This window comes from Herpailurus yagouaroundi, unplaced genomic scaffold (genome assembly GCF_014898765.1).
Source record: "Herpailurus yagouaroundi ecotype Mexico unplaced genomic scaffold, PumYag 139, whole genome shotgun sequence".
Taxonomy (NCBI): domain Eukaryota; kingdom Metazoa; phylum Chordata; class Mammalia; order Carnivora; family Felidae; genus Herpailurus; species Herpailurus yagouaroundi.
In genome coordinates, this window is record NW_024412394.1 from 1,064,843 (window position 1) to 1,078,876 (window position 14,034).

General features: G+C 53.8%; 1 long non-coding RNA gene across 1 annotated transcript in view; it reads right to left on the reverse strand.

Moving 5' to 3' along the window:
• Positions 1-7,375, reverse strand: part of LOC121029306 (uncharacterized) — an 18,858-nt gene extending 11,483 nt beyond the window's left edge. The window contains exon 1 of the long non-coding RNA XR_005789670.1: positions 7,122-7,375. This is a non-coding gene — a long non-coding RNA (uncharacterized LOC121029306). The remainder of the gene's footprint in view (positions 1-7,121) is intronic.
• Positions 7,376-14,034: the final 6,659 nt, after the last annotated feature.

Below are 14,034 nucleotides of genomic sequence, written 5' to 3' on the forward strand. Positions count from 1 at the left end.
CTGCCCCCCAACAGGACATGTGGCATGCCCACACCCAGGTACCCTGCTCTCTGACCCTAAACTTCTCAAATTGAAACCAAGTCCTGACCTCGCCTGCCTCCAGGAGCACGTCACATCACTCGTACCTCAGTGAGCAATGCTTTCCAAGGCAGAAGCCCACAGGACGGGGGCACGGCAGATGCCCCCACGCTGCCACCATGCCCTAGACGCCACCACCGGAATCATTGATCTCCAGGCTAACATTTATCGAGAGTCTCCCATATACCAGGCTCTGTTGTATGAAGTCGCCTAATGGTGTAGACACTACCCTTATCCCCATTTTACTGACGGAGACACCGAGGCTGGAGCGGTTATGTGCGCTGCCCAAGGTTCGCCAGCAGTAAGTGGTTGTGGCCCACCTAGTGAGTAAGTCACCCCAAAGCTAATCTCCGGCCCGCTGTCTCCCTTTCAGCGTCTGCCTCCTGGGAACCCAGCCCACGACACAAGAGCTGGAAAGAGCTGACGCATGTGTGCTGAAGAGGCCCCTGTCATCCATGAACAGGGACAAGAAGCAGGAACTCAGAACGGTGACAGGCAGGCATGAGGCCCCATGGTCCAGGGAGGGAGCCAGATGAAGCCAGCGTCTATGCTGATTCCCAACCTTGCCCAGCTCTCGGTGAAGCCCTCAGGTTCTGTGAGATCCCCCGATTCCTCATCATACTCCCCACTAGCTTGAGTGGATTTCTGTTTCTTGCCATCAAACTCTCCCGGAACAAGACAGGCTGTTAGTCCACGTTCTTTGAATCAGAAACCAAAACCCAGAGGGAAGGGGCCTTCCCTGAGGTCACAGCCGGCTAGTGAAAGAGCCAGATCTTCACCCTTTATTTACGTAACAAGGAGCTACTGCGGCCCTACTGTGTGCCATGCATTTCGTCAATTTGCGGGTTATAAGCAAGGCCAACACGATCCCTTTAATCGCGGAGCTGAGGCTCCAGTGAGAGAAAAAGACAAGTAAACAGACCATTACGACACAGGGAGACGGGCACTATGGAATCACTTAGGAGGGGGCACTTATCCTGGGTTTGGGACCTCACAGAAACCTCCCTGGGGGGGGGGGGCAGTGTGTGATATCTATGCCAAGGCCTGTAGGAGAGCAGAGCCCTCCAGGGAGAGGGAATAGAATGTGAAAAGGCTCAGAACTGAAAGGGCGTATGGGCCACATGCTGGTTTTAGCTGCTCAGCATCTTTTCCTCGGTCAGGGGAGGGGGATGCATAGCTTTCCTGGGTCTGTGTTGCTTCTGGGAGGTGGCCAGTCACCATCCCTGTGTCCCTGACCATAGGGTTAGGTCCAGGACACATTCCAGCCTGATGAGCATCTCTCTCAAGAATCTGCGTCTCCTGGGGCGCCTGGGTGGCGCAGTCGGTTAAGTGTCCGACTTCAGCCAGGTCACGATCTCGCGGTCCGTGAGTTCGAGCCCCGCGTCAGGCTCTGGGCTGATGGCTCAGAGGCTGGAGCCTGTTTCCGATTCTGTGTCTCCCTCTCTCTCTGCTCCTCCCCTGTTCATGCTCTGTCTCTCTCTCTGTCCCAAAAATAAATAAACATTGAAAAAAAATTAAAAAAGAAAAAAAAAAAAAAAAAAAGAATCTGCGTCTCTAATGGAGACACACGGGGATGGCAGGTGGCGAGACCTGAGGCACCGAGTGGCGGTGCCCCAGAGGGATGATCTAAGCTACTCAGATCCCCAGAGCTGCCCCAGCTTGCGTCCATCCTGAGGCCCATCGTCTAGCTTTCCCTTCTCTTCTGGGACCTGTTCCACTGCCTCTTCAATAAATCCCTCCTTCCTTTCTCACTTTTCGAAGTCGACTTCTGATGCCTGCAACCCAATAGTCCCAATTCAGAAATTGGTACCAGGAGTGGGATTCACGGAAAACCCTTAGGGACGTATGAGCTCCTTAGAATTGGTTTTCGTTACTCCATAAGGCCCGGATCAGTAAGCCTCGAGTCCGTATGATTGGACAGAAGAGTGGTTACCAGGGGTACACAGTGGTGAACCGCTAGTTGTGCTATACCTTCCAGTCACCTGGGACCATGTACCAACCCAAAGTGAGAGATCTGGCCACCACCACGGCCAGTGTGTAAAGGATGGGGAATGCTGGGCCCATAAGCTGGATGGCTGTTCCCAACACTGGATAATTTAAAGCAATGAAATGACAGGTTCAAATCAAAATGTTCGCCTCAAGGCCCAGAATAAAATTTAGGGCCATCAGGTGACCACGCTGAAGGAATCTTTCATCACAGATAGCCATGGGAGTTGAAAATGCACAAGCCTGAACTTACAGATTGATTTTGAAGTTACCGAATTACAGCATCTGTTGAATTCACAACCTTACCTGTTCCCCTCTGTGAAAGGGCAGGCATTGGTCAGGAAACATTTGTGTCCTATTGGAATGGCGATATCTGGGAGGCTTATGAGGAGTCGGAGGACCCTAAGTCCCCAGGTAGCTCACTGTCCCCCCCCTTGACTCCCCTCATGGCCCACCCTCAGTTTCTCCCAGGATATTGAGGATCTGGGCTCCACGCGGTCCAGAAGGTACAACGAACCATCCGGGGACTGGAAGAGTCATACCCAAAATGAGCTGCAGGAAGTCACCAATTTATATTTGTAAGATATGAAGAAAACATGTGTGAATGACTTTTGAGGGTGCCTCGATCAAGCGGGGAGGGATGTAGGTGTGGACCCGGCTACACTTATGGAGATGGGTGTAGTCACCGGAAATTCTGCACTCAGGGTGCTCTCTCGGGCAGCTAGCATAAATTCTGACATTTTGCAGAAGTCACTACTGTGAACCTGGGCCAAACGATGAGCCGCACTAATTGGGCAAAAAGGACGAGAAAGCCCCTGGCATAATTAGAGGAACGGAGCCAATGCAAGACAAGAATGCTTACTGGATCTATCCATCCCCATCAATCCCGGGGCACCCCGCCCCCTTCATGCTCCCTGTGAAGATACCGCCAGTGAGAGGGGTTCATAATCTTTTTTCTTTTAAGAAAAAAATATGGGGCGCCTGGGTGGCTCAGTTGGTTGGGGTCTGACTTCGGCTCAGGTCCTGATCTCACAGTTCGTGAGTTCAAGCTCCACGTCGAGCTCTGTGCTGACAGCTCAAAGCCCGGAGCCTGCTTTGGATTCTGTGTCTCATTATCCCTCTGCCCCTCCCCTGCTCGTGCTCTGTCTCTCTCTGTCTCAAAAATGAATAAGCGTTAAAAATTAAACAAAAAAAGAAAGATAATACTAATTAACAAAACACGAATTTAATATTAGTATTTAATAAATGCTAATTTAACCGAATTAGTACTATATTTCAGATAGACAAAAGGTATAAAGAACAATGTAACAAACATCCATGAACCTCTTATCCGACCTAAGGTGAAATGTGCGAATTCGAGCTCTCCAGGAAAGGAGACCTCAAGAAGCGACCGGGAAACATCTGTGAGGGGAGGGAGAAGAGGAGGTGGGCAGGGCCACCAGCTCACAAGGCAGCCTGGCCATTGGGAAGGGCAGAGGGGAGGGAGGAAGGCTGGTTGGGAAGAATCCCAGAGGGCAACGCAGTTGTGGGAAAGTTTCATCAAGGCCAGTGGGAGGTCCTGGAGCCAAAGTCACTGGTAAGAGGAGCCCTGCATGTGGCAAGCCCTGTCTTGCCTGGTGTCCCTGCCACACACAGTTGGGCTGGGTGCAGCCCCGGGAGGTGTGGCCTCAACACGAATCCAGTGGAGGACTCAAAGCAGCAGCAAGGGCCGTGGATGTTATGAACCCAGCAGTAGGCGATATGCATTTTCACGGCCACACATGAAACACGGCCAATACCAATCACACTCCCTGTTAACCATTTACTTTCCAAATCCTTAAAATGGGCTCAGCTACCCCCTCTCTGCGGTCCAGGAATTCCGTCAGAGGGCTGCTCTTGCCACAGGCTTTCTAATCTTAGAGCCAGTGGTAGAGCTTTGGTGGCCCAGCCTGCTATAATCATGCTGTGAAAATAGTGGGCATGGTCATCCCTGAGAGCGGGCATCTGGGGGGCAGAGATCCCGGGGAAGGGGTACTTGCTCAAAGGTGCCCTGGGATGCAATGAGCAAGGAGCCTGTTGAAGCCCCATCCACCTCTAGGTTTGCTGAGTAATGGGCTCTGAGTCCCTGTAACTGGGCTGGGTCCAGACCCCAGGCGTCTCAAAGGCAGGGGTGGGCAGCGCCTCTAGGCAAGGACCTGTTGCGATGGCATTCAGAGGACATGCTGAATCTTCTTCCATCCAGCTTCCCCCAGAGGAAGCTCCTACCCCTTACCGGGGTTGCTGAGCGCAGAAGTGGGGCGACGGTTAGATGAGAATCTGGCTAACTCTCACTCGCAGAGCAGCACGACTTTGGGAGTTCAGGGTCACGGTGTTCCCCGCTGAATTCAACCTACCCTAGAGGTCAGTGGGGCCTCGACCGCCTCCAGAGGTTATGTCTCAGGAGATGGAGGTCCTTGTGGGTGACAGAAAACCCACATCGGCTTCCTGAACAGAAAACCAGGGCCTGCTAACAAGAGGAAGGGCCAGGAGGAAGCCATTTAGGCTTCCATTACCTACAAACACGGTGACTGCCCGGCTGAGTGCCGCCCTCAAACACCAGAAAGACAGAGCTGTGATGATCCCCATCACACCCTCGTTCTACACCCCCCCCCCCCCCACCGGCCGGTATGGAAAACAGCTAGATCTCAGCAAACAACAATGGCGTGTTGCAAAGTTATGCGGGTGGTGATTCCATTCGCAGCTGCTGTTCCAGATGTGGGCCCCTTGGGAGAGCACACTCATTTAGCCCCACGCTTGGTATTCAGTTGCCGATCTGGAAAATGGAACGCACTCCGTCTGACAAACAGAGAACAGCAGAAGCAGGCAGCGTGCACCTGACCAAGGCAGTAGCAGAACCTTACTGCCCTGCCTCAGGGAGGGTGGCTTTCCAGCTCCTCCCCGAGCCCTCTCCCCATCCCACAGGGCATCGGGCGTTAAGATACACCTGACAGGGGCGCCTGGGTGGCTCAGTCAGTTGGACGTCTGACTTCGGCTCACGTCATGATCTCGCGGTTCCTGAGTTCGAGCCCCGCGTCGGGCTCTGTGCCAACAGCTCAGAGCCTGGAGCCTGCTTCGGATTCTGGGTCTCCCTCTCTCTCTGCCCCACCCCTGCTTGCTCTCTGTCTCTCAAAACTGAATAAACATTAAAACTTTAAAAAAAAGAAAAAGATACACCTGACAGGCACAGGGACACAATTCAGGGCCTGCCACCTCAGTAGGGATCCCGCAGGTCGGTGGTCTGAGCTATGCTGGGATACTCTCTTCAAAGCCCAGGAGAATTTGCTGTAACTTGAACCCCCTACCTCTGAAAAGGAGGCACAATGCTTGGTGGACTTCTTTGGATTTTGGAAGCGGCCTTGAGGTCAACTCTGCTGACACCTTTTCTAAGCCAGCTGGAAAGTGCCCAGCTTTGAGCGGGGTCCCGAGCAAGCCATGTTTCTAGGGGCCTGGGCCGTGATGCAAGCCCCGCCCCCCCCACCCCCCCACCCCGACCTCAGCGCTTGCCCAGTGGTGCTCGGGGTGTCCAGGGCGGTGCGCAGTGCTGGATGGAGCTTGCTGCAGGCAAAAACTTCTCCAGTGGGAAAGTCCCAATGGAGTCTCTCTCTAGAGCTTTTTAATAAGGAACGCTTCCTTCCCCCTTGAGGAAATGGGTTCTTGCCTCAGGCTCAGAGAGACTTGAATACCTAACCCTGAGTCTCCAAGCAGTTGGGAGCCTGAGCTATCCATCATGAATCAGATGCCACTGGTGCTCCCAGCCCTACGTGGGCTGTGTCCAGAAGGCTTCCATCTTCAGTAACCCCGTGCATGTCCCCTTGTCAGGGCTTCTCCTTTCTGTCCTACACGGTAGTGACCTTTTATGTTCTATGGATCAGAAACCAGGAATATCAGGAAGGAATGTTTTCATTGCAAACAGAAGAAAATACCGGCTTGAAAAGTAGAAGGGCTCACACAATTTTCAAGAATACAAAGTTAACTGCTTCAGGTAAGGCTGGATCCAGCGACCCAGTGATAACACTAAAGGCCTTTATTCCTGCCACTCCTCTCTGCCTTCCATGGTGTCGACCTTATCTTAGCACTGCCCTCTCCATCTCCCACAGAATAGCTATCAGCAGTCTGTACACTTGCTCCTTCGAGTCTGTTGGCAGTGAGCACAACACTGTTGACAATGCTTGGGAAAGCAGAGAGGCTCCTTTCCCAGAATCCTCCAGCATCCTTGTGCCTCCTTGGCCTAAACTGGGCCATGTACTCATTTGTGGACCAATTTCTGTGGCTGGGGAGTTTCACCGACTGGTTGCAGGCACCCAGGCCCCGCGCCTGGGGCTGAGAGGAGCCAATCCTATCCAAACAACACGAGCAAGGGTAGAGAGGGGCAGTCCTCTAAAGGAGATAAGGGGCTTTATTGCCATAAAGTGGGGGAAATGGATGCTGGGCCCCACAAACAGCAGACTCCACACAGGCAAGCGGGTGGGGAGAAGAACCAGGTTTGCTACTCCTGCCATGATTATAGAATCACAGCCCCGTGTCTTGACTTGAATCTTAGAAGCTCCGACTCCAACCATGTTCATGAGGTTTTTTTTCCTCCTCTGGAACCTCAGCTAGCCGTTTGGAGGGGATAGAGATGTGGCCCCTGGGTGGACCGCAGGAGGGAAAACCCACCTGCTTCAGCTCTAGTTCTGTTTCTCCTGAATTCCCAAACACCCTCCACTACCAGAAGGGTTGGCTTCTTCTCTCAAACCGCCCCCCACCCCACCCCCCACTCTGTCGGCCACCTGGAGGTGTAGAAGCCATCTACCAACAAGGCTGGGAAACTGGGAGCGGAGTCCTGGGGAGAAACAGGCCGTTGCCTCAGGCTCTGCTCTTGGAGACTTTTTGCCCTACGGGCCCTCCACAAGTACACAACTTTTCAGACAACAGCTCCTCCCTTTTTTTGTGTGATAAAAACATTTCACCCCCAAACCCAATAATTAAATCTACTCTAAAAGTGATAATTCTGCATGACATTTTCAGACAAAGACATCCTCCCCATGTGTTTACTCAACTCGGCCGTCTCCGGGCAGAGGTTGTCCCGTGGACGATCCGCTGGAGTCGGGGCCACGTTTGCACGAACCAGACCGGTTTGCTCTGTTGTGCACCGAGCAGCGAGCAGCGCAGAAGCAAGAGGCAGCTCGCACCGCTGCTCAGGCTGTTGCCTGCGCCCCTACTTCCATCTGTTTGGAAGTGCTCTCTGGTCAGCCTTGACTCTGGCTGAAGTTCGTTTTCTCTAACTACATCTCGGCGAGATCACCGCCGACCCCGGAAGGCGCCGCGGGAAAGCTGGTCCTGGGAGAAGCCCCGCCTTCCCCACTGACGTCAGAGCACTGGCCCCGCCCGTGCGGGAAAGCTAAACGTTCCTCGCGTTATTGTTTAGTTACAAACCACAGTGTTTAATTTCAGGTCGTTGTTTATTCCTTCCATAAACCTGTTTTCCTTGTCCAATGGCTATGTTTTCCCGTCTGTGAGAAATTGGGTGTCTTGGTATGGGATGGAACGCGCTCTAATTTTTTTCATGAAAATTAATGAAAACATTTTTTCATTTTTATGGCTTTGCAGTCAGGGGCAGGGCTTTTAGAAATTAATTAAAGTCGCCGAGTGAGGGATGGGTGTATTCACCCTGGAGTTTTACCTCCTCTTTGCACCTCTGCTCCTGACAAAACAAACAAACAAAGAAACAAACAAACAAACAAAACGAAACAAAAAACAACCCCACTTTCCCTGAGGAGGTCTCCTGGGAAGGCAGGGGCTATCTCCAGTGGGGTCCTCCAGGCGCCACATTTCCCCCTCACATCATGAGCTTGTCAGCCATACCCCCACCCCTACCCTCACCCCCCAGCCTCAAGGTTAGAGAGGTAAGTAAGTGCTGCCCAACAAGGTTCAGCCAAATCTAGCCTGCACTGGGCAGAGTGGGACGTTCTGGACAGTTCCATCCTTCAGGGGATCTCTAAGGCGGCACCAGACTCCGGTCTCCCTCCTCCAGAGACTGGACCCGCGGTCTCTCCCGTCTCTGAGGCACCAGGAACCAGGTTGTTCCCAGAATTCCCCCAGCTCCCCTGTCTGGACCATTCGGAGCAGTCCTGCCACACCTCAGCACCCCACCTGAAGATTAGGGACTAAAGAGAGTCTGTCCCCAACACACCTGTGTTTAAAACGAGCCCCTAGCAGGTGCCAGGAATGGATGGGGGGAGCGCAGGCCAGGAGGTTGGGAGAGAATGTGAGGGTGCTGGCACCGTGAGGAGCCAGACGGGCAGCCAAAGTGGCTGTGGAAGTGAAGGAAGCCAGACGGAAAGGGCAGGCCTGGCAGGGGAGGGGCTGGGAGGGGTGAAGGGGACAGTGGAGGCGGGGGCAGGTGCGTTGAATATGAGACAAGGACCTGGTGGGGTGCAGATGGGATGTCTAAGCAGGCATGTCTGGTGGGAAGCTGGGTAGAGCACGTAGCTTCTAGAACCCAGAGGAAAGTCTGGGTGGAGACAGAGTGGGTGTGGGGGACGGAGCCAGCGGTGCGGGCTCACTGGAGAGACCAGGCCTATTCTAAATATTCTAATGTATTCCTCTCCTTAGCTTCTTCCTTTAGAGTTTAAATACATCTCCACCTCCAGAGTTCTTTCTATTTAAATCCAAATACCCATGGAGAGGTAACATCCTAAACCCTTGTATTCATCAAGTTTTAAGTCGTAGAAACCGTATTCAAGTTAACTTAAACAAAATAAAAAATGGGGGGGGGGAGGATGGAATTATTTCCTCAGGTCGATGTAAAGTCTGGAGCTTCAGGTACAGCTGGATCCAGATGCTCAAGTAATGTCACCAGGATTGTCTTGACTCCTATGAGCTGGCTTCACTCACAGGCAGGCAGGGAAGACCCCTGAAAGCCCAGGGTTTCCCTCTACTAGCTGTGAAACTCCCGCATCAAAGCTCTGGTATTGACTGGGTTTGGTGAGGCTGGGGCCACCTGCCCACCTGAGCCGGGAGTGAGGTCAGCTCCACTCAATCCACACAGACTAAGAGGAGGGAGATCCCCAAGTAAAAACTGGGGATCTGTGACTGGAGTTGAGGCCTGAAGGCAAGGCCTTTACCCTAGCACACGAGTTCCCCGAGGACAGGAACTTTGTTTCCACTGTGCCCTCATAGCCCAGAATGCATCTGTTGAATGAATGAATGAATGAATCGATCAGTCAATCAAGTTCTATCAGAGGCCGTCAGGAAACCCCGGGACACAGAGGGAAGCATTCCATACCGGAAACTTCCCTTGAGGCCGTCCTCTGTGGGGCACTCAGTGTGAGGAATAAAGAAGGCACAAATGTCAGGAATAAGCTGGTGGAGACAAGGTGCAGCTGAAGACAAGCTCAGCTCTGACATCAGCCAGGCCACGAGAGGAGGAGGGATACGGAGTCTCTGTGCGCAGGGTAGGAGAGGGGTGACTAGACCAGGACCTCCGGGTCCAGGTCCCACTGAGTCCTCTTTATTCTCTGCAGTGACACCTGTAATTCATCTACAGGCTCCTTAAGCTCCTTTGCACCCCCAGCACCTGGTCTGATGCTGAGTACCTCTGGTATCTAGGAACTACCACTGAAAAGAAAGGCAGGTGGTGGTCCTGCCCTCACCAGAAGCTGCGCTCCTGGAGCTGAGCACAGCGTCTGGAGAACAGGGCTGTGGGGAAAGAGCCAGCAAAGCCTGGGAGGCTACACTCTGACTGGTTGGCTCCTAGGCCCAGCAGGCCTTACTCCCTCCCCGCTTCACCCTGCCCCGGACCAGGGGATGCTATGGCAGGCAGACTAGCACCGTCTCCCTGTAGGATTATGTCCACAGGGAATGGAGAGGCTGGAGAGGGACAAACTCCCAGCTCATGTCCTCCTGGGGACTCAGTCAGGAGCAGTGGAAAAGGGGGAGCACATCGAATGCGGGAGCGGACCCCTGGGAAAAACTCTGCTACTACGGTATCTGTTTACCTCGCCTTCCAGTTGGCTGTCTGGAGCAGACATTTTCCTTAGTCATTTGACTAAGCTCTGGCCAATGGGACATATATAGAAGCTTCCAGGAATTTTGCTCAAAGACAGTTGGCATACCCCCTTTGCCCCTTCTTATCCACCCCTTCTTCCTTTCTGCTGATGGAATGCAGATGAGATGGTTAGAGCGGCAGCAACCATTTTGGCCCATGAGGGGACCCTGGCATGGAGACCATAGACAATAAAGCCACAAGAAAGAAGGAGCTCAGGTCTCTGAGGACTCCAGAGCAGAACTGCCATGTCATCCCTGGACTGCGTGACCCTGGACTTTTAGATGGAACAGACATGCACTTTCATATTATTTAATTTATTGATATTTTGTCAATTATTCCCGGCTGGAGCTTCCCACTGTGGCCCCTCCCACACAGGAAGCTCCCCCTGCTCCAGACCCCACCCGTTCACAAAGCCCTTCTTGTTGCCCTGCCTCCAAGCCCAGTGACAGAGACCTGGTAACCACAGGAGTGTGGGTGTGACAAGTGTACCTACACTATGTGACTGTCCGGAGGGTATAAGGTTGTGTCAACTATAGGGCCTACTCCCACTGCCCACCTGTACCCCAAGAACAGAGTCTTTGGCCCACAAAGCACCCCACAGAGGCGTCTCTCATTGTCCTAATGTTACTATTTGGCAACTGGCTACTGGTCCGATTCCCGTTGGTCTGCAGTTTCCTGGAGGGCAATGACAAATGACTATCGTATCCCAGAGAGCACTGCGCCTGGCATATAGCAGGTGTTCAAGAAATGCTTATTGACTGAATGGGTGTGCTCTAAGACAGCACGGGAAGTGTCTGTGGGTCTGTGTACATCCCGGGGGGGGGGGGGCGGGGCGTGGGTGCATATGTGTGTGCCCGTGGGGGAGGGGCTGTGGGTGTGCAATGCCTAGCGTGGTCAGGCCTGCATCTCACCTCACTCACAGAATGTTCTGGCAGGGCCAGGAGGAGGGGCTGGTTTTCTTTCCCACTCCGTTTGTGTGACAGGTGTTGGCAGTTTATCTAACTGTGATAATAAAGAGGATGGGGGGGGTGCTAATTCCTTCTCACTTTATTGAATCCACCAATCCTTCACAGCCTCAGGGCCCCGAGAGGGGGTGATTAAAAGACACTTCAACACGCTGGTTATTGCCAATTAACAGACTTCAAGATAAACAATTAATAAAGCCACCGTGGGAGGCGAGAGGAAGGGATTCGACGTCCCAGCCTGGGCAAGTTTCACCTGCTCCTGAGCGCCCCGGGGCCAGCCACACTCAGAGGGTCCTGCCCTGGGAGCAGGTGGCCAGGGGTAACAAACTGCCGGGAAGTTGTAGAAAGATGCCAGGGGGAGGGTGTTGGTAGGGTCTTCCCAGCCTCGGACCTGGAGGTGGGGGAGGCTACAGGTTTACTCCAGTGATACCAATAGACATGGTCCCAGGAAGGACAGGGGCTGGCCCAGATGCCCAGCGACCACCTGTACCGTGGTCTTTGAACCACACCCTTCTTCCCCCACCTACCCCTTGGGCCAGGCAGTGACCCAGCCCCATGGGTCTCCTCTCCCACCCAAGGCCAAGGTGACTTCACAGTTACTGAACCTCAGAGGAGAAGCCCTTTGACTCTGACCCCCCCCCCCCCCCCGTCAGGCTGGCCCCGCTGCGGTTTGCTTCCTCCAGGATGAAACGTGCCACAGCTAGACCCTTAAGGGCAACTGTGAACTTCTGCTCTGCACCCGTTAGCGCCAGATGCCGCCCAAAGCCATGTGAAATCCTCACAGTGACCTTAGCAGGGGGTGTGAATTACAGGTGGGAAAACACTCATGCCTTGAGGGGTAAAGGAGCGTGGTTCTGTGACCCAAGCACTTCCCAGACTCCACAGGCCACGGGGCTCTAGACGGGGGTCCACAGACTCAGGCCTGTAAAGGGCCAGATACAGCGATCTGAGGTTCGCAGGCCACAATGCAGCCTGTCGCCACCACCCAGCTCTGCAGACGTGGTGTAAAAGCAGCCGTAAACAATACATCTACGACGGAGCGTGGCTGCGGGCCAGTAAAACTTTATTTATGGACAGTGAAATTTTAATTTCGTATAATCTTTACACCACACAAAATATTATCCTTATTTTGATTCTCTTTCCCATAGTTAAAAGTGTAAAAAACCATTCTCAGCTCACAGACCATACAAAAACAGGTGGTGAGCCAGATTGGGCCCACCGGCCACAGTTTGCCAACCCCTGATCTGGGCTTTGGGAATCTCGCGGACTCCCTCAACGCACCACAGGGCACTTCCCTGGGATGTGACACCCCCGGCAGCAGGGAGTTTGACGTCCCGCTACGCAGTCTTATTGGTGGTGAGCTGGAAGGGCAAAAAACTGTTTCACCAGAGAACCAAATGGCCACAAAGCGTGGCCGTGGTGAGGGACAGAGACAGGCTGAGGGGCGGGATGTGACTCCGCTGTTCCACCATCCAGCTGATTCCAGGGCAGGACAGGGACAGTCCAAAATGGTGGCCAAGCCTCAGCGCCGGGACCCGGGCTCACTCCCTGCTCTCACGTGGGATGGTGGGTACATCTGATGTTCCGGGACTTTACGGTACAGGAAAGAGAGCAGACCCCGAGAGGGCCGAGAGGTGGTCCCTCTCCTTACTACTCCCCCCATTCACTCAGTCAACACGCATGTTCTGAGCATCTACTGAGGATGGCTTGTTTTTCAGTTTGGGCCAAAGTCTCCCAGCCCTGCAGCTGTCTTCGGAAATGACCCTGGAGGAGGGGGAGTGGTGTGTGCGGGCCGCCGCCGACGGGGATGTTCCTGAGCTGCCCAGGAAGTGAGAGTAAATAGAGGACATCCGTGTCAACACAGCAGATAAGTGATCTCTTGAGGAAATCCCTGGGCGTTGGCAAAGCAAGTAATTTAGCAAAGCTAATACTGTGTAGACGCAGCAGGAAGGTGTCCTCAAAGACCTTGGTAAAGGGCAGTACTGATGGATGGGACAGGGGGAGCAGTAGCTTGGAAACATGGAGAGGTGGGTTTGCAATCTGGCCCCTGTTGGGTGCTCCCCCCTTGTCCCTGCCCCCTGCCCCAGCTTCTGCAGGGCAACTTGAGGGGCTAGGGGCAGGTGGTGGGACCAGAGCACCATCACGTCTTGTGCAGCAGGGCCAAGCGCCCAGAGCCTTCGCTCTCCCGCCAGCCCTCTGGGGGGGGGAGGTGGGGGGGGTGGATCAGGGAATAGGGCATAGCGCCTCCCTTTTCTCCCCCTGATCTTCAACCCTCGGAACTCCTGCCGGCTCTGCCTGAAAAGTATGCCTCAAATCCACCCATTCCTCCCACCCCCACTGCTGCCACCCAGGATGGGAGACTGGAGGAATGCAGCCATAGCGCCCCCGTGAGCACACGGGTCAGACCACCTGCCTCCATGGTCTCCCAGCCCTGCCATTCCTAGATGGAATCCACATTGTTAGCATGGCTCAAACTTCTGCAACCTCACAGCCCCCACCTTCTACCCACCTGGGCACCCCTGCCTCACTGGCCTCCTCCCTGCTGCCTCTGGTCACTCTTCCCCCAGGGGCCCCCAAGCTCCCTCCCTCACCTCCGCCCAGCCCCTTCATCCCCCTCCCTCCCTGCCCTCCTCCTCTTGGGTTCCCTCCCCCCCCCCCACTTTTCACCCCCTGGCTGGTATCTGTTTGTTTCCCTTTGTCTCTTGCTTCTAGAAAGGACCTGGGGTCTAGGGATTCCCAAGGATCCCTGGGAATTCGGCGGGTCAGTGAACGTGAATAAAAAAAAAAAAAATCACGTCTTTATTTTACTCATTTTTAGCTGAAATTTAGCACTTCCTTCCATTGTGCCTGTTTGGCAACAAACCATAGCGGTTGTCACAGAACCCGGGGCTCTGTCACACACAGAAAGTGCAGATAATTTCCGATCATATTATAATCACAGCGCAAGTCTTGAAATAT